This window comes from Castor canadensis, chromosome 1 (genome assembly GCF_047511655.1).
Source record: "Castor canadensis chromosome 1, mCasCan1.hap1v2, whole genome shotgun sequence".
Classification (NCBI taxonomy): domain Eukaryota; kingdom Metazoa; phylum Chordata; class Mammalia; order Rodentia; family Castoridae; genus Castor; species Castor canadensis.
Window position 1 is genome coordinate 52,844,824 of NC_133386.1, and position 19,543 is coordinate 52,864,366.

The 19,543-nt window shown below is 41.8% G+C and overlaps 1 protein-coding gene across 3 annotated transcripts in view; it reads right to left on the reverse strand.

Annotated features, from left to right (window-relative positions):
• LOC109700001 (polyphosphoinositide phosphatase) overlaps window positions 1-19,543 on the reverse strand; it is a 328,419-nt gene that overhangs the window by 138,287 nt on the left and 170,589 nt on the right. The window lies entirely within an intron of this gene.

Genomic DNA, 19,543 nt, shown 5'->3' on the forward strand with positions numbered 1-19,543 from the left:
GTCACTAGTTCTTACTGCAGCTGTCCTGAGAGGCAGGTAGTGACAGCTCATTGTGGTTTCAATTTGCATTTCACCAATGGCTAATGATTTTTAGCATCTTTTCATGTGCTTATTTTTCATCTGTGTATCTTCTTTGTGATAGGTGTCTTCAGACTTTTTTTCCTATTTTCTAATGGGATCATAATTTTTTGTATTGCTGCTCTTTGAGAATTCTTTATGCATGAAAAATTAGCCTAAAGAATTCATCCTCGGGCTGCTGGATGGCTCAAGTGGCAGAGTTTCTGCCTAGTAAGTATGAGGCCCTGAGTCCAAACCCCAGTACTGCAAAAAAAAAAAAAAGAAAAATTCATCCTTGGTGGGCAGGGTTGTACATACCTATAATCCTGGATTCTCAGAAGACAGAGGCAATTTGAGGCCAGCCCAGTCAAAAATTTGAGACCCGATCTCAAAAGCTAGGCATGCCTGTAATCTCAGCTAGTTAGAGACAGAGGTAGGAAGATCGAGGTTCAAAGCCAGCCTGGACGAAGTTAACAAAAAATCCTGTCTGAAAAGCAAATAAAAAGAAAAAGTACTGGCTGCATGGCTCAAGTATAGAGTGCTTGTCTAACATGCACAAGGCCCTGAGTTCAATCCCAGTTACACACAAACACACACAAAATTTAAAAAGAAAAAACTATTCATCCTTTCTGCACCTGTTTGAAATGCTCTTTTATTAAATTTTGGGTGTACATATATCTAGTAGGTATGAGACACTTTAATGCATGACCCTCTACACATGCACACACTCACCCACCCACAGATTCACTTTACAGTAATAAATTAACAATTAACAATAATTTAATTTAATATTTTAATTTTAGTAATTTGATTTAATAATAATTTAATAATACTAACAATAATTTAATAAACTTTATTTCTGTGTCAATTAGGAAATTCTTGATATCTTTATGAAAACTGAATCTTCCCATCCAGACATATATTATGGTTCTTCCTTTCTTTGCACCTTCTTTACTATCCATTAACAAAGTTTTATACTGAGTGTACATTTCTTACTACATTTATTCATATCTTTTTATAGGTTTGTGCAATTTTTTGCTATTATTATTGCAGATCTAAAACAATCATTGGTTTAAATTGTTCACTATATAATTTTAATTGAATACAGTATTTAATAGTTCTAATAAATAATATTATTTTGTTAACATTATATAATTTCACCTTAAATTTTACTTTGGTACAGTAATAATTCACTGCATATTGTCACTTTTTTTCTTTTTAATGTTCAAGAATTAGGGGCTTTACAAGTACTTTTGTAATTATTCTAATATTATTTTATTGTGCTCCATAATACAGTCCTATGTTATTTTTAATATTTATATAATGGAAATATTCTATGATTATATGTAAATATTTTAGGAGTATAAGTATATAGCTAGTTACAAGTGCTTGAAAACAAGACATGATCTTTATACAAAAAATTTAATTCACCTAATTTGTTTCTTAATTACTCCAACAAAACCACCATCAGTTAAAAATTTAGTTCTGGTAGACATATGTTTAAAATTGGAGTTCTGTGCATAGAAATCTACTCAATGGCTCAAAATAGCACAAGATTTTCCAAAAATAATTTTAAAACGAAGATATGCTCTTATGGACAGAAGCATTACAAAGTGAGAAAGTATAAAACCTACATTGCTTAGGGCTGATGGAATGGCTCAAGTGGCAGAGCATCTGCCTGGGAACTGTGAGGTCCTGAGTTCAAAACCCAGTACAGACCTAAAAAAAAAAGCTGCATATCTTCTGGCAATTTTTTCTTCAATCAAGGCTTTCTAAAATATGAAAATATGACTAATACATTTAGCCAGTGTTACTTTTTCTCTCTCTAGTAAAATTTATACACACATGGAGGTGTAACACATGTAGCTTTAATTTGATCTTCAATATAATACACACACCAGAAGTGTATATGGATGCATATATGTACATTGTTTCCTTAATCTTTTGGAAACACTTTCAGCTCTCTTCTGCAGCACATAGTTAGATTTTGTTTTTCTCTCAAACTAACAGCCTTCTGTTCGTTTGATAGATGAATTTAACTTATTTACAATTGCTGCTGAAATCTGTGTATTTAGTGACACAGAATGGCTTATGGAGTGAGTAAATTCACAGAATATTATAGCTCTTCCTAACCAAATTGTATATTGCAACAATTTTACTTTTTTCTTATTTTAGTAGTTTGAATTATGACTTCTCAAGAGAAGACAGAAGAGTTTCCTTTAGCAGATATATTTGATGAAGATGAAATTGAAAAAAATTTTTTGTTGTCCAAACCTGTTTGCTTTGTTGTATTGGGGAAACCTGTAAGTTAACTCTTCTTATTTTTAGTATAAATTTTTTATTTTTAAAATCACAATCTTATAAGTTACCATATAAGAAGGGAAACTACATAGCATACTAATTTTTTGAGTGTCTGTTAGACTTTCATTCTATCACTTAAAATCTGATATATTAGTTATAAATTCATAACTTTCTTCTTATATACTATAATTGAAAGACTACCTAGATTATATTTGTTTATGTATTATGAAGAAATTGACTTATCAAAACACTTCACCAAGTGGGCACTGGTGGTGCATGTAATCCTAGCTACTCAGGAGGCAAAGATCAAGAGGATCTTGGTTCAAAGCCATCCCAGGCAAATAGTTCCGTGAGCCCCTATCTGGAAAAAAACATCACAAAATAAGCTGGCAGAGTGGCTTAAGGTGTAGGACCTGAGTTCAAGCCCCAATACCACAAAAAAAGAAAAGACTGCACCATAATAATTTGATTTTCCAGTAAGAAAGGCTTCCTCAAACAGGACTGGGGATGTAGCTCAGTTGTAGAGTGCTCGCCTAGGTTTGCCTGGATTCAATCTCCATCCCTGAAAAAAAAAAAAAAGACTTCCTGAGATATTTGTTGTAAGGCTCTCTGGATATGTGAAGTTATGACATCACTGAGTTGGATCCTATCCTTGACTTAATTTAGAGGAACCCTGGGTCAGAAATGTTTCCAACAATTTTCATTACCCTTCTAAAAACATAATTCAGTTTTTTTCATGGTCATAATACAGTTTTCAAATTCAACACTGACAGCAACCAGATATGAATTGTACTTTATAGAAGTGATCCTTTGTTTGTATTTTTTTCTTTACATGATGATACTTTCCAAAGATACCAGTTAAGGATTTATTTGCTCTTCAAAATTGCTAAATGGAAGTCTGTCAAAATACTCATTTTCCTTAAAGAAGGAAATAAAACAATGAAACTCAATCTATATCACAATGATTTATAATCAGAATTACAAAATTTGACAATCGAAGTAGTGCAATATAATGGTATACCTCCCCTATTTCATGTACAGCATTCCTGATTTTCTTAATTTGAAAATTTTATTTAAATCACTTTAGGATATATGACATAGGCAAGAATTAGTAGAGAAAATGAAGTCATAAGTATATAGGGTGTACTCTTCATTTTTATAAGAAAAACATTTATGTAATAGTAGTCATCAGTAGAATGTTTAAGTTGATATATCTGTTTCACAATGAAATGACTGTTCTGTTAGGTTTTAAATAACATTTCTCTTTTCAAGGGTGTTGGGAAGACAACATTAGCCTATCACATAGCACAGGCATGGAAATGTATTCGTGTTGAAGGTAAACTTTATCTTTATCCCCAATATTTTATCATGAAAACTTTCAAGTATACATAAAATGGAAAGAACTGTACAACAAATGCCCATCTACCCACATCTAGATCCCATAATTATCATTATGTCATATTTGCTTTATCAGAGATCTGACCATGTATCAACCCTGTTAATATTAGCTTTATAAAACCATCAAGCCAATCACGATTTGCCCATCTGGTAGTCCTCATTTTTTTCATAGTATTTAGAAGGGTTTATTAAATGTCATGACTACATTCTTACTATCTCCAATGATTTAATTCCATAATTTAGAACTATTTGTGATATTATATGTGTTTTGAGTGTGTTATGAAAGATAAGAAGGGAAGGAACTCTTGCAGCTTTTCTTGAGAGAATTTTCCAGAACTTAATGATCTTCAGTGAATTAATTCCCTTGAATTATCTTCAACTGGACTGTTTACTTATAAATTTCCTTACGTTCTTTGCAATATGTAAGACAACAAGTTGATTACGTACATATGTATATATACCCAGATATACACATTATATTCATTCTTTTAATCAGTAATTTATTTCCTTAAAGGAAAAAATGAATAGAAAATTCATAAAAGTGGAAATAAAAATACATGCTATAAGAAAAATTCTCCCAAAACTAATGAACCAATAAAGAAATGGGCATGTGAACTAAACAGAACTTTCTCAAAAGAAGAAATTCAAATGGCCAGAAAACACATGAAAAAATGCTCACCATCTCTAGCAATAAAGGAAATGCAAATTAAAACCACACTAAGATTCCACCTCACCCCTGTTAGAATAGCCATCATCAGCAACACCACCAACAACAGGTGTTGGCGAGGATGCGGGGAAAAAGGAACCCTCTTACACTGTTGGTGGGAATGTAGACTAGTACAACCACTCTGGAAAAAAATTTGGAGGCTACTTAAAAAGCTGGACATCGATCTACCATTTGATCCAGCAATACCACTCTTGGGGATATACCCAAAAGACTGTTACTCCAGAGGCACCTGCACATCCATGTTTATTGCGGCACTATTCACAATAGCAGGGGAGTCAGCCCCTGGGAGGAAAACACTGTTGGTCTGGCAGGTCTGAAAGGCTATGAGGAGGATTAGGACAGACTAGGCCCCCAGGAGCCTATGGTCTGAATGAAAATAAGGGGCTATCCCATTGATCTCATGGTGGACACGGGTACTGAATATTCAGTTGTGACCCAACCAGTGGACCCTCTTTTCAACAAACATACAACTATTATTGGAGCCATAGGGGACTGAGTCTGCCACCTCTTCCTAATGGCTAGACAATGCAATCTTGGGAGTCATGAAATAAGGCATAAATTCCTCTATCTCCCTGATTGTCCTGTGGGCCTGATGGGTAGGGACTTGCTATGAAAACTGAGGGCACAGATAACTTTTGATTCAGATGGCACAGCAGCCTTAAAGTTGAGAGGCTCTAAGGCAAATATTCTAATCCTCACAGTTGCACAAGAAGAGGAATTGTGGCTCTATGCCCCCGAGGGGAGGCCTATTGAGATCTCTGAGCTTCCCTTCAAGATTCCAGGTATATGGGCTGAAGATAATCCCCCAGCTGTGGCTCAAAAAATGCCCCCAGTAGTGGTGGAACTAAAGCCAGGAGTCACCCCTGTAAGCGAGAAATAATACTTTATTCCTTGCAAGGCCCAGATTGGAATTTAAAAACACTTTGACAGGCTCTTAAAATATGGGATCTTCCAGCCCTGTCAGTCGTCTTGGAACAGCTCCCCCCCCCCACTTTACCAGTCCAGAAGCCAGGGACTGAGGACTTCAGGCCAGTTCAGGATCTCCGGACAGTGAATTCAGCAACTGTCACTTTGCACCCCATAGTCCCAAATCCATACGCACTTTTAGGCCTTGTCCCAGCTGAGGCAAAGTTTTTTACCTGCCTAGAATTGAAAGACACATTCTTCTGCATCCTCCTGGCCCCACAGAGCCAGCCCATTTTTGCCTTCCAATGGTAAAATCCCAATACCAGGGACGAGGGACAGCTAACCTGGACTTGGTCACCACAGGGCTTCAAAAATTCACCCACTATTTTTGGAACTGTCTTAGCATCCAACCTAAAAGCCTTCTCAACCAACCAGCATGACTGCACACTCCTCCAACATGTAGATGACTTTCTGCTAGCTGGACTAACTTGGGAGGACTGTATGGAAGGGACACACCTTCTCCTTTGTCTTTTATGGGAGGCAGGATACAAGGATACAAGGTCTCTAGAAAAAAGGCCCAAATTTGCCAAGACACTGTCAAATACCTCAGCTTTCATTTGTCCCAGGGGCAATGCAGGCTTGGCCCTGAGAGAAAATAGGCTGTATGTTCCATTCCAGCCCCTAAGACCTGCTGGCAAATTAGAGTTTTGGGGAGCTGCAGGTTTCTGTTGAGTCTGGATTCCTAACTACTCCCTCTTGGCCAAACCCCTGTATGAAGCCACAAGTCAGGAAGAACAAGAGCCTTTAGTATGGGGGAGGGAAGAAGAGAAAGCTTTTAAAGAAACCACAAGGGCACTCACCAACGCCCCTGCTCTAGGCCTGCTGGATGTGATGAAGCTCTTTTTCTTGGATGTCCATGAGTGAAAGGGAACAGATATTGGGGTCCTGACTCAATTACTGGGCTCTTGGCACTGTCTGGCGGATTACTTGTCAAAACAATTTGATGCCATTTCCCAAGGCTGGCCTCCATGCCTGCATGCTCTGTCAGCTACCTCTGCCCTGGTGGCAGAAGCAGACAAGCTCACCCTGGGGCAAGAACTCACTGTCCTGGTCCCTCACTCCATCCTAACATTCATGAAGTATAAGAGAAATTATTGGCTGACTCTCAGATGGTCAAATACCAGAGTACGCTATGTGAAAATCCGTGCATCCAGCTGGAGGTTGTTGACTATAAACTCGGCCACTCTATTGCCAATTGACTTGGGTCCCCCAGAGCATGACTGCTTAGAGGTTATGGATGAGGTTTTCTCAAGCTGGCTAGATCTAACCAACCAGCCTATTGGCAATCCAGATGTTGAATATTTCACAGGTAGCAGCAGTTTTGTCCAGGATGGCACACATTTTGCCGGTTTTGCGGTGGTGACTTTGGACTCAGTTATTGAGGCTCATCCGCTGCCAGTTGGGAGTTCTGCACAAAAGGCTAAACTTGTTGCCCTCACATGGGCACTCCAGCTCACTGTAGGAGTACAAGTAAACATTTATACTGACCCTAAATACACCTTCACAAACACCCATGTCCATGGGGCCTTATATAAAGAGAGGGGACTCATTAACTCAGGAGGAAAAAATGTCAAGTGTGAGCAGGAAATCCTTGAACTGATAGATGCTGTGTGGGCCCCTAAATGGGTGGCAGTTATACACTACTGTGGGCACTAGGAGATGCAACAATTGCCTGGGGAAACTGGAAAGCTGACAAAGAGGCCAAACAAGTGGCTCTCACAAGAGGGCTAACCCCAGTGGTCTGATGGCTGCCATGTTCCCATGCCCCTTAGCTGAATGGGACCCATGGTACACAAGAACCACAAGAACAGGCCCAGTTTAAGACTGAGGAGGGAAATTTTCTCCCAAACGGATGGTGGACATTTGCTGATGGCCATATTGCTATACCTGAGTATACATTTGTCAAGCATTTCCGTGAAGAAACTCATTCAGGGCAAACAGCCCTTGAGACCAGCCTGGCTCAGCATTTTTATGTCCCCAAGCTCTCCAGCATAAATAAGACAGTATGTGAGAGATGTACTTTTTGTGCCAAAAAATAATCCCAGACAAGGGCCAAGAGTGCCCCATGATGCCCAGAGTGTTGGTGGAACTCCTCTTGAAAACTTGATTGTGAACTTCACTGAAATGCCACAAGTTCAAGGATGCAAATATCTGTTGGTGTTTGTTTGTACCTACCCAGAATAAATGGAAGCCTTCCCCACATGGACTGAAAAGGCCCGGGAGGTGGCCAGATGTCTGTTGAAGGAAATCATCCCTGGGTTTGGAATACCTGTATCTATTGGATCAGATAACAGGACAGCCTTTGTGGCAGAGGTGGTACAGTTAATAGCTGGAAGTTGCACACTGTCTGCCACCTGCAGAGTTCAGGAAAGATGGAGCGAATAAACAGAACCCTAAAATCACAGTTAAGAAAACTGTGTCAAGAGACCCATCTGCAATGGGATCAATGATTACCCATAGCATTACTAAGGATTAGGTCTGGTCCCACAAAGCAGACAAGGCTCTCACCCTTTGAACTCCTTTATGGACACCCACTCCCCTTAAAGGCATAAGGGGGAAACTTAAGGAAATAGGTGACCTCTCCTTGAGACAGCAGATGCAGGCCCTCAGGTTGACTCTCTCAAAAATCAATGAGTGGGCTGGGAGAGACTCCCTGTCAGCCTGACAACTCCCATGCACCCTTACAGGCCAAGGGATGCTGTCTGGGTAAAGGAATGGAATGTCCAACACTAAAGCCTCATTGGAGAGGCCCTTTTGATGTTATTTTGTCTACTCCCATCACAAAGTAGTAGAGATTGCTCCTTGGATCCATCACAGCCAAGTCAAGCCAGCTTCTCTTGAGTGGGAATACATCCCTGATCCAGCTTCACCATGTAAGATCACTCTGGAATGTCAGCACACTTCCTCGACAGAATTCTGCTTCTGGGGAGACAACAGGAGACCACAAACAATGGGGCGGCAGCCCTGCTCTAGTCACTCCAGAAGCTGACTAGCCTATGCATGGCAGAAGCTTGAGGCGTCGACTCTCAAACAGGACCAACAGACTGCTTTCTATACCAGTTATTTCACTGTAATGCATTGTCACCCCTTGTCTGTATCTGTTGCTGTAGTTCTCACCCTAGTCTTTACCATAGGTTTGAAAGAAACCGCCACAACCAACTGGACTCATAGTGAGAGGTTTTTATTAACTCTCTTCTACCTCTTTTGGGCAGGATGCATAATTACTGTTTATTGTACTGATGAAGTTTCCCTTCATGGCCCTGGGGCCCTCCTCCTGTGACCTCTGTATACATACTACTCGGGCAGGAAGTGTCACCAGGACTTTGCTTTTCCATAGTTTCTATTCCTGTGCAGGCTCTGTCATCGGGTCATGCACCTATTTAGTGCATACCATACCACCTATTTAGTGTGCTGCCAAGGTAATCAGCATATCTGCTTCAGCCTCACTTACTGCCCTCCGAAGTGATGGTTAGAGTCCGGAGCGTCCACAACTCTGGGAACCTCGTCAGCCACACCCTGGTGTTTAGTCCTGATAAACCAGTGTCAATGCTCTTTGATGCATGTGTGGCCATAGACCAAGGTGGATGTGGAGGTACAGGCTGTGGCTGTGGGGGCCTAGCTTGGGAGAGAGCCTATACATACAATGATAAATATATACACATATATGTGTACATATATACAATGACAAGTATATGTGCTGAGGAGACAACTCTTGGCCATGTGATGATGTAGATCCTCATTATTGCCCTTTTGGGAGTTGTGTTTCATGGACTACATGGGAAAGGACAAAACATGCAGCCCTCCTTCACAAGGGGACAGCTGTCCCTAACTGTATCCCTGGTACCTGTAACCCTATAAATTTCACTGTACTTATGCCATCTGATTGGAAACAAGGACATATAATTAACATAAAGATAGATGGAAAGGGCCTTGACCCCAGGACTCTGATGTACCTCAAATTAGTAACTCATACCCATGAGAGTTCCTCATACCAAGTTTTTCACTACTTTTATGAAGAAATGAGGAGTGAATTTTCTATCTTTACCAAGGCTAAAAACTTGTTCCTCTTGCTGGCCGAATCTATAGCCCAGACACTGAATGTCACTTCGTGTTATGTTTGTGGGGGGACCAACACGGGAGACCATTGGCCTTGGGAAGCAAGGGAGCTAGACCCACAGGAACCTTTTAATAAAACTGCTTTCCCAAAACACAGGAAAGGGGTCTGGCTCCTGAAGACTTCCATCATCGGGAATCACTATATCTCCTGCCCAGAAGGCCAACTCTCCACCCCAGTAGGAGATTTAACTTGCTTAGGACAGAAGCTTTACAATGATACCGCCCAAGAGACTCAATGGTGGTGAGCCCCAAACCACGCCGGACCTCACCCTCACCCACTGACTAACTTCCATACTCTCCAGAAAGCTTGGAACAATCTTACTGCCAATGTAGATTGGCAGGCACCCAGGGGGCTATATTGGCTCTGTGGGAAACAAGTGTATATGGTGCTACCTAATAGCTGGTTTGGTTCTTGCATGCTAGGCTCAATCAGACCATCCTTTTTCGTGCTTTCCCTCAGACAAAGTGAAAAACTGGGAGTCCCCATATATAAAGATTAAGTAGACAAAAATGGGGTGCCTTACAAATTGGTGATTAGAAAGATAATAAATGGCCTCCTGAGCAAATCATCCACTTGGGCAGAAGATTGGTACTGGGGCTATCGCACCCCAATATATGTGCCCAACCACATTATCTGGCTGCAGGTTGTTGTTGAAATTATAACTATTGAAATGGCCAGAGCCCTTCATTTTCTGGCAAAACAAAGCACTATGATGTGCAATGGCATCTATCAGAACCACTTGGCCTTAGGCTATTTGCTGGCTTCTGAGGGAGGAGTTTGTGGAAAGTTTAACCTGAGCAACTACTGCTTACAGATTGATGCTAAAGGAAAAGTCATAGAAAAAAAAAATCACAGACAGAATGAAAAAGCTTGCCCATGTCCCCATCCACACTTGGAGAGGACGGACTCCCAATGACCTTTTTGGAGGATGGTTCTCTGCCTTGGGCAGATTCAAAACCCTGATAGGGGTGATAGGCCTTGTCCTGGAAGCATGTTTAATATTACCCTGCTTGGTCCCCTGGCATTGCAATCCATCAAGACCATTATATGGAGGCCAATGTAGAAAGAAAAATGGCTGCACATGTAATGATGCTATGGTAATACAAACCCCTAGATCAAGATGATGTTCTTTGACCCCAGGTGGATCTGAGCGTCAAAGGGGGGGGAATGATGTAGCAGGGAGGAGGACCAGAAGAGAAACAGACAGGTTGTGTTCTGATAATGAGGAGGGGTAAGGGATGGCATAGCAGAGAGATAAAACTTGAAGAATTGAAATATAAAGAAGGTCACATAACACTAACGGAATGAAATAGCCAATGAAGTCATATGCAACCATATGTGGGTTGAGCTTTGCTTTTTGATTCTATAACCTGCTTCCAAGGGTATATAAGGTGAGACCCCTTTGTTCTTGGGGCTCAGCCTTTGGACACGAGTCCCCTGAGTCTGTGCCAGCACAATAAAACGTTGCTTCCTGCTAAACTACTTCAGTGTTCCGTATCTCAGTATGAGATTCCCACAAGACTACTGTACTTTATCATTGGTTATTCTTATATAATGAATGCTATATAAGATGCTATGTAATGTTATATGCTAATTTCTTTAATATATATGGATCAGTACTATACTTTGTTTCAGGTATCCACTGGGGATCTGTAGCCCCCTCAGATAAGAGGGCATTACTGCTGGGAGTGGTAGTGCATGCTTATAATTCCAGCACTCAGAAGTCTGAGACAAGAAGATCATGGGCTCAAGGCCATCCTGGGCTACACAGAGAGGCCCTGTCTCAAAAAATAAGATGGGGAAGATTATTATTAATTCAGTCCTAGATGGGAATGGGAGGCAAGTATATCTCTGCAGGCACCAATCTCCAATCAGAAACTGTTCTGTGTCTAATTAGCATAGAAATAGCACATTTAAGTTTTTAAAAACAGGTTACAAAATAGTAATCAAGTTATGATACCCATTTTAGGACAATATAAATTTGCACATAAAGGTTTGTGGGCATTGTGTGTTGGATTGTGCATCCTCATCACTACCAAATATATGTTGCAGTCCTAGCCCCCACATCTGGAGATAAAGTCTTTAAGGGGGTAACTAAGGTTAAAACAAGACTTAGGGTGGGCCCTACTCCAGCCTTGATACTAGATCACTGATCCTGAGTTCATGTCCAGACAAAGTGGATGAATGAAGACTCCAGACAAGAAGTCACGAGTGAAGCAGACACAAGGTTTATTGAAAGGCGGCAAAGCTTCCTCATGGGAGGGGCTTAGGGAAGCTACCATTGCACAGCTGCAGTCTAGGAGTGATACAGGGCTTTGCCTGGCTGAGGTCCCACTATTCTATCTTGAAATTTACTACATTTGTGATTGGTTGGTGCCTAGTCAACTTCCCACTAAACCCAGCCACTTGCCTTACCACATCTTTGTTGAAAAACATTCTGAGAAGGGCTGGTCAGCTTGTCCTGGTGTTGGGTTCCGCCACCCACATCTTTCAGCTGAATTCTCTTATCTTGGTGAGAGGGTTGTTAGTTCTCTGAGAATTCTGTTTTTTCTCATGCCTCTTCAGATATCTGCTTCTAAAATGTCTCCCTCATCCAAAATAGAATCTCCACTGTTATTTGTCACGATCTGACTGATAAAAGAAAAGGAAATTTAAGCACAGGTACTATATATGCACAGGGAAAGACCATTCAAGGACACAGTGAGATGTGGCCATCTGCAAGTCAAGGAAAGAGACCCCAGGAGAAACCAAACCCATCAACCTTTCCAAAGCCTTCACCTTGGACTTCCAGCCTCCAGACTGCGAGAAAACAAATTTCTGTTGTTTGAGTGATCCAGGTCGGGGTACTTTGTTATTCTCAGGGTGGAGGAATTTCAGCAGATTTCAATTTGAATACATTTTAATTTGTGAAAACTTTCTTATTTTTAAAACTAAAAGTGCTAGTTCTTTTGCTGTACAAGTTTTCTCAATCACAAGGCAAAGGAGCATACTGAGGCTGGGTTCCGTGGCCACATTTAGATTTCAAATTGCTATTTGTTGCTATTATTTCTCCTGGTTTTCTGCTGTTGATGCTTGGAGACCTGCGTGAGTGAGGGTTTGGCCCGGGGCCAGTCTGTCATGGTCCTTATTGAAACCCTATTGTGGATATAATGAGTATCTATGCCCTTGACTTTTACTAGAAATTGAGCAGGGCTTCCAAAAAGTACTCCGTTTTAAAGAAAAGATGGTCTATTTTTACCTAATGAGTACCTGAGTCTTTGTCACATCTAAAATGCTAGCTTTTCTTATGGGAAGTCTTCCAGATCCCAGAACACCTGGCACATGTTCCCAGAGTGGATTAAGGCCAGCAGGATCTGCAACCAACATTTCTTAGGCCAGCAGCCAAGAAAAAGTACTTTATTATGTCCTTGCCAAGTGCCTGACCTTCATCCTTATTCCAGGAGTGACTCCTGGCTGTGCGCCTGTGACTTGACTCCATCTCTGACCAATCTGATGTGTCATATGTATCTCTCAGCACCCTGAGAGAGTTAAGTGGGTGGGCTCGGAATGCCTGTGGACACCTAGACAGGTAGACTCGCCTACCCCCAGTTGGAGAAAAAGGCGAGTGTCTTAATCATGGTTCTCTGGAGAAAGGTGCCAGGGACCTGGGCTAGAAGGAAAGCTAAATGGTACCAGGGGATGGGATGTGCCACCATTATTCAGGTGCAACCATCTACGATTAAGATGCTGCCCCAGATCTAGGAGTGGTGGTATTCATCTGTAATCCCAGCTACTCAGGAGGAAGAGGATTGAGAGTTGGAGGCCAAGGCAGTAATGAGATCATATCTCAAAAACAAAACAAAAACAAAAGGGCTATGGCATGGCTCAAGTGGTAGTAATACTGGATTGATCTGGGTTTGTGTCCTGGTGAAGGTGATGATTGAAGAGGCCATCAACTTAAGAGTTAAAGAGTTAAGAGTAAAGCAAGCACAAAGTTTATTGAAAGGACAGCAAAGCTCCCTGCACAGGAGGGGCTTAGTGACAAAAAAAAGCTAAGCCATAGAAAGTCTAGGAGTGATATAGGGCTCTACCTACTTTACCTCGAAACTATGTTTGTGATTGGGTCATCTGGTTGATTTTTCGCTGGACCCAACCACCTAACCACCCCCATCCTTATCAAACTGGACATTTCACGAAGGTCTGGTCAGTTCTTCCTGGCCTTGAGCTTAGCTACTTACTTAAAGTTGAATCCATTCTTTACTTAAGAGTAATTTACTTCTGAGAGTGTACTTAACAGACAATGGCCCAAACCCAGGAGCTGGATGGAGCAGCCCTTTGAATTTCAAACAGAAACTCTGTATCAGTTAGAGCAGGACATAGCTTACACAGGTAATAGTAAATAGTTTACACAGGTAATTTCTCTCATATCACAAGACAATGACCCAAGCCCAGGGGATCATCCCAAGGACCAAACAAACCCAAAGCTTTAACAAATACTCCAGCTTTAAAGTCTAACCTGTCTCCCCTCCTAGGAAGTGACCTGCCCCCAACATGCTGAAAGTGAATTTCCTTTCCAATTAACTCTCCCTTTACTCTTTATAGCTACATTTGGCCTCCCTGTCTCCCTTGGTTAAGGTAAAGTCACTTCTGCTACTTGCTCCCCTCACAGTAGCACACTTGCCTAGCATGCACAATGCTGAGTTCAATCCCTAGTACTAAAAAAAAAAGAGAGCGAGAGACACACAGTTAATACATGAGGTAGGCATTTCAGATAAGGGCTGACGACCTCCCAGTCTTTGGGGTTTAGACTTTTATTATATAACAAGGTGGGGTTACTAGGAAGTGGGAAACTGAGGCCTCTGCCACTCCTATGGTCTCTCCCCAAATGACTTGGTAAATGTGTAGTGGCCTCCTTGTGTGGGAAGTCATGCGTTGGCTTTTGAGAAGATGAAGGCAGGCACCTGCACATTTCATTCTTTTTCCCTTCCCAGTTTAGTGCAGTCAGTGGAAGGTCACATAGTGGTTGTTACACCCCTCAGGACACACGTGTGTTCTTGATACGAGACATGGCCTAGGTAAGGAGGCTGTAGGGCAGGTAATTGTTGGTCCAAGGTATGGCCATCTGGGGTTATACAATTCCAGGTCTAAAGAGGGGGGAAGTTATCTTTTGGGCATTTCCTCATTTCTGCTCATGTGTACCTCACTTAACTCAACATCTATGCCCCCTATCTTCCTCTTCCTCTTCCACCTTGGCCTGTCTCCTGGGTGTCACCTTGAAGAGGAAGACAGCCTTGAAACAGGGTTGTAAAACATGGTAACCTATCAATTAAAAGCTGTAACCTCAGACAGAGCTGTAAAACATGAGGAATTGCCCATTAGAGCCAGGCAAAAGTTCAGGATCCAGGTGAAGGGCACCATGCAGAGATAAACACCCATTCCTGGATTCCTTTGTCTCCACTTGTAAATAAACTTTTCAAAGCAGGACTCCCCTGCTGTTCTTATCTAAACTTTAGGTCTCTAATCCACTACTAGCCCCTAATTTATGGGAGAGCACATTCCTTGTAACCTGATGCCCTGCACTGCCTTTTAAATATCCTGTGACTCCTTTGTTCAGTGCTCAGACACAGGTACATGTCTGGGCCCACTAGCATAAAATTAAAATCTGAGTTCTCCACTCCTCCGAGTGTCGCTTGGTTTCTCCTCTGACTATATATTGCCACAACAACCTTGGGAGTTCACCTTCTGCAGGAGCCTCCCCTGTTTTCTGCTCTTCCATCATGACTTGCATCTGTTTGACCTGGCAGAACTTGAGGCACCCAGGGTCCTGGGTTTGAATCTAAGCTGCATCACCATCATGAGACCATGAGTAAATTATTTAATCCATTTTCATTGGTTTCCGTACCTGTAAAATGGTGAGAAAGTCAGTGTCTACTTTATGGGGTCATAGGTGAAGATTAAATAAGATATGTAGGTAAATTCAAGCAAGCATTTAGTAAGTATTAGCTTGAATTGCTGAGCAGAAATCTTTTAATTATCTTCTAGGTGAAGCAAAAGGAACAGAGAGGTATGCGGGAAAGTAGATAGAGGAGAGGGAGGTGCCTCCTCAGGACACAGGCTGTACTCTGCAAGCAAGCAGAACTCTGTCCTTCTGGGGACTGGCAGGAAAAGGGCTGAGGGGACCCTCCAGCTCTCAACTGCAGTGACTAGGAAGACAGTGCCCTGCACAGGCAGGTGCTTAGTGAAGTTTTATTGAGTCGTGTTGGGGATAGAAAAGAAACAGCGTCTTCTCTCAACCAGAAACAAAGCAGTTTTATATTGAAAAAGCACTAAACTAGAATGTGATAAACCCTGGTTCAGAATCCAATGCTCCCAAACACAGCACAGTGGTTTAAGGATGACCTTGACTGAAGGCCCAGGAAAACTTCCTGCCCTTCCCTCTCTACCTGGAGATTCTTCATCACTCAGAGATAACTCTAGACCCTTATCAGTCCAGAGACAGGCACTAGAAAATCTGTATAACCAGCTTTACCGGCCTTTGTCTTCCATTAGTTTCCCCTCTCAGATGTCTACCTCCCACAGTTTGCCAGCTCTAAAAGTCTAAAACCCTTTTCCTTCGTTTTGTCCCTTCTCTGTGAACATCTGGTTCTTTTGTTCTGATGCTATACAAGTCCAAGTTCTAATCACCCTTTGAGTTACTCCTCACTGAGCTCTCTCGTGTGTGTATATGCCATGCACGTGTTAATAAATGTCTATTTGTTTTCTTGTTCATTTGTCTTGTCAATCTAATTTACAGGGCCCCAGTTGTAGAACATAATAGGGCAGAGGAAAAAGGTTTTTCCAATCTCCTACAGCATCACAGGCAATCCTGAAAACAGAAGGGACTCTCACCTCCACTACAGAGCCAAAAAATACAACCCATTGCACACATGTTCTCTAGATAAACAAGCTCTAGTCTTTGTTAGGTACCTGGCATTCTTGGGGCAGGCAGAGGGTCCAGAGACTAGCACTGAAACCAGACCCCCCTGATTTATGACCGCTTGCAAAACTCTCCTGCTTGTTTCCCTGCTTGCAAAACCACACGGAATGTTGACCCATTCCATCTGGCGATCACAGATAAATGGAAACCAGTGGCCTGGCTGTTCTCTGGGAGGAACGCCCTCCCTCCCTCATGGTGTAGCCTCTCCTATAAAGCCCCCTACCCATTCCAGCCAAGCTGCTGCACTCTGAACCTGAGAGGGGCAGCCCAGCAGTCTGTGCTTCAATAAATCTTTCTTTTCTACACATGGTGTGGTCTTTGTTTGGCAGTTCCTTACAGTCCTCAAGAAGAAGGACTTGTCTGCCTTCTTGTTACACAGAGTTTATCCTAACTTTGTTGTAGTAATTGAGAAGACCACTCATGCTGGCTTTATCCAAGAAGAAAAAACTCCTCATATCTTTCTTTTTTTCTCAACTTTTCGTTTTCCCTCCTCCCAGCCTCTGGTAACCATCATTCTACTCTCTTAGATTCCTCATGTAAGTGCAGTTATCACTGAGAAAGGGTTTGGTTGGGTCAAGAAGGGTTTCTGATTATAGATGGGAATCCTAAACTCAGATTCCTGATGACTTGGCTGTTCTGAGGGTCTTGGATTCAACAATGAGAAGAACTCACAAAGAGATTAATAAGCAAAGATTTATTAGTAGAGTAAAACGAGGAGAAATAAAAGGGGAAAGAGGGGCTGGTAGAGTGGCTCGAGTAGTAGAGTGCCTGCCTTGCAAGTGTGAGGCCCTAGTACTGCCAAAAAGGGGGGTGGGGTGGAGAAGGAGTGACATCCTGTGACATGTAGAGGGTGGGAACTAGGGTTTCAAAAAGCAATTCTCTGCCCAGAAGTATTTATACCCTTTAAGCTGGGTCATTCTGTTGAGTCTGGAGACTTAAGGCAGATAAGTGAGTATCCCATCACCCCTGGAGAGCACTATGATTCCTGCATCCTGAGAAGGGGTTGTAAATCTGCATTCCTCATCCTAAAGAGGAGATACAGGGTCTGATAGATCTGCCACAGGGCTGATGAGCAAAATACTCATCAAGATTGTTTCCCCTCCCCCAATAAGGGGCAAACAGACCAGTTCATCTAGGAAAGCTGCAAATCCATGGCCAATGAAAAAAACCCACCCAACACAGAGTTAAAAAGTCCATAAAAACCCCAGCCTTTACCTGAGCAGGGAGTTACTGGCTTCCGGGCTCTGCTGCACTGCTCTAGCTGTAGCCTTTCTTTTCTCTCTAATAAATCTTACTTTATATACTGGCTTTGGCTCAGCATTCAGCTGCCTCACGAGACAGTTCCCTGGCCTGTGAAAGCAAGGAGCCTCAACACTGGCCAGAAACACTTCAAACTGGCACACAACAATTCCAGTTTGAACTTTTACCCAGACACATGATGACCTGGTAACCTTCAATCATTTTGCTAAATTCCTCTTTGGATGTTATCACCCAAACAGGGAGACAATGGATCTGGGGTATGTTTACTGTTTACTCAAACATGGAGACAATCAAAGGCTCCTGTGATATGGTGTCTAATTCTCATGACTTTGAGCATTACTTTCGGGTCAAAGAATTACCTTCTATTTTGAGACCAAATCACTTCCTTAGGAAATTGTAACTCACTTAACATTTTAAATGGAAGGGAAGTGTAATGGAAGGAATGCATGCAGGTGAGCATTTAAATGATTACTTTAACTTTTGCTACTGCAGTGATTTCTTTTTAATCTTGGCTCCTGAGTCTGATATTTAATTTCCCTGTCCCCTAATCCTATCAATCCTGCCTCAGGAACATGTAGTATTTGACCTATTGTGCCCAGCTTATTTCACTGAGCGTGATGTTTTCTAGATTTATCTATGTTGTTGCACATAGTGGGATTTACTTACTTTTTAAGGCTGAATAGTATTTCAATGCATCCATGATTAGATGTGGTGACCTCTTGGCAATGCATAAAGTGTTTAAAGACATAAATATAAAAGATGATTCTGTTGGCAAAAAAATACCAACTCTGCTTTAGGGAAGTAGTTTGTTCTGAGCTAAGTATGAGTGACCATAGTCCAGAAACATGGATCCAGGTTACCCTGAATGACATGCTCTCCACACTCTTCATATCTTAATAATAGTTAGTACAGCGAGACCACCTTATTTGTCATTACATGTGGTTTTGACTAAGTATGGTCAAAATTTTTTTGAAATAAAAAGAAATTTTAAAACTTTTAAATTCACATTTATGCATTAAACAGTTCAGTTGATATGGAGAAGACTTCAGTCAGTTCTACATTATCATCCATTGTGTTTGCATTGTTGTGTGATCTGCTGAGTGTTTCTCTGCCCTTAATTTTGTGAAAATCTGCCTCCCAAAAAGTAAATGGTGCCCAAAAAGCAAAGTAAAAGTGAATGTGCTTAATTTAAGTAGTAAAGCAAACATTTTAAATTTGTTGAAAGATGAAATGCTTTTAGAGGAAGTTGGGTGGTGTTGGGGAAAAGTGAATCAAGTATCTGCAGGACAGCACTGAACTCTGAGCATCTGCAGGTTTTCCTGGACAGCCTCCTCCTGTGGATACCAAGGGTCTACTGTAGTTTTACAAATGGATGCAAGGTGCCAGCTGCGGTCAGGCTCTCAACTCACTCCCCATCTTCCACAGGAACTGGAAGGCAACTACACTATCTTTTTTGATGATCACATTTCAAAAGGATGGCTCCTGGATGTGAGGATGATCTGACTGTGATACCTGTCAGCTTGTTGATTGGCAGGGTTGATTCAGCTGATCTGGCTGGCTAGGTAAGTGTTCCCTCCTTCTCTCACTGCTCCACGTGCGTTCTTCCTGAAGACATTGTGCCTTGGCCAAGAGGATGCCTTTCTCCAACAGAGGAGGACCATTCTTTGGTCAAGGGTATATGAGTAGCTGTGCTCCCTCTAGAACCTCCAAAAAAGCTTTCGAGAAGTTGGCTCCTAGCCCTTAAAGAAACATTCCTCAGCTG